We start from the raw sequence: 1,644 nt of genomic DNA on the forward strand, positions 1-1,644 counted from the left end.
GTCCATAATTTACTCGAAACGAAGTCATTTAGAATGTTTTTAGAGCATAAACAGTAGTGTATAGGATTTCCTAAAAGCGCGTTCACGAGTCTACGGAAACTGCGGCAGACCAAACCAGATGAAAGTGCGCATTCAGCGTCTGCTCCGCCGATAATGCAAGCGTAGCAGAAGAAATTTGCTGTTTACCTGTGCAAAGAAAGAAACAAAGAAAGAAAAATGTCTGAGGACTTCAGTGCTGAGGAAGAGCATGAGTTCTTTGCCGAGCTGAATGCGCACTTTCGTCTGGTTTGGTCTGCCGCGGTTTCCGTAGACTTGTGAATGCGCTTTTAGGAAATCCTATACACTACTGTTTATGCTCTAAAAACATTCTAAATGACTTCGTTTCGAGTAAATTATGGACGCTACCCACTCAGGACACTTGGAATACATTGGACGAGCAGTATGGAGGAATATTGACACATTTTTTGTGGACTTTTATGGACCTTTCTGCCTCGGGCACCATAGACCTCCATTATTTGAATGTCAGCAGACAGCAAGAAGCCTCCCAGATCTCCAGATGCATTTGAGATATCAAAAAAGTACTCCAGAGTGTTGTTCAGCATGGGGATGAGTAGAAAATTAAGGCTAATCATGTTTTGGGTGTACTATTCCTTTAAGCCTGGCGTACACTGTGCGATTTTTTTTTTATCGTTGCACACATCTGCTGCTCACAGTGTACGATGTCATGATGGGTTTACTGAGAGGCCCAAGATGCAGAACACAACGGACTTAGGGGAAAAGTTAACAAGTTTATTGTTACACAAGCACGTAGTAAATGTACAGTTTGCTGGTTCAGGCCTGGGGACTGGTTCACTGGAGTCTGTGAGGGAGACAGTTCAGTTAGCGTTGGCTTGGTTCGAATTGATCTTGAGAGATTCTGGTTTGTACCTTGAGATGCGTAGAAGAGACTTTGGGAGAGGAACTGTTGGGTCCGGAGATGGTTGGGTTCAGCAGAGTCCGATAACTGTTTCAGCGTCTTACTTCTAGTGAGGGTGTAGACCTTGGTTTGAGTTCCCAGCTCTAAATCCAGAGCTGCTTGGAAATCCAGAAGAGAGTCTTCAGGTTTGGCTCAGAGGGCAGGCTCGGCAGGTTAAGCTCTTCCAGAGCTTCACAGGAAAAAAACAGGTAACCTGGAAGCAGAGACAAAAGGTTAGAATCCAAACTGGACTCAGAGATAGCAAAATTCTCAGGAGGTTCTAGGCTTAGGTGCTAACCAAACTGATTAAACTCTGCGGCGTCGAGGCAAGGTCTGAAGACAGCTTAAGTACTGTGGTCCTCCTGATGAGATGATCAGTCACAGGTGTGCAGGCAGCTCAGCTCAGGAGGATCCACGGCGGACTCTGCTGGAGGAAGGTGGAACTTCTCCAGCTCCCAACATACGACTAATCTCAAGGTTTAGTCGTACAGTGTTAGCAGCAGCTCACGATTATGTTCGGCCCAACACTCTGATGTGATCTACCTGCTCACAATGTGCGACTAAAAACCATGTCGGCTCAGCTCCGCAGTGAGATGGACCTGCTCTGACTCGTCTATCCGGAAGCCAAACAAATAGAAGGGGAATATTAAGCTGACTACAGTAAACTGTGCTGCCTTGTCAATTTGGTT

At 45.8% G+C, this 1,644-nt stretch overlaps 1 long non-coding RNA gene across 1 annotated transcript; it reads right to left on the reverse strand.

Moving 5' to 3' along the window:
- Nucleotides 1-775: 775 nt before the first annotated feature.
- LOC119773853 lies at nt 776-973 on the reverse strand. Its single transcript, XR_005279464.1, has 2 exons — nt 928-973; nt 776-859 (listed from the first exon to the last, which is right to left on the reverse strand). It is a non-coding gene; the product is annotated as an uncharacterized LOC119773853 (long non-coding RNA).
- Between the last annotated feature and the right edge of the window lie 671 nt (nt 974-1,644).

This window comes from Cyprinodon tularosa, unplaced genomic scaffold (assembly GCF_016077235.1).
Source record: "Cyprinodon tularosa strain WSP-4 unplaced genomic scaffold, ASM1607723v1 ctg789, whole genome shotgun sequence".
Classification (NCBI taxonomy): domain Eukaryota; kingdom Metazoa; phylum Chordata; class Actinopteri; order Cyprinodontiformes; family Cyprinodontidae; genus Cyprinodon; species Cyprinodon tularosa.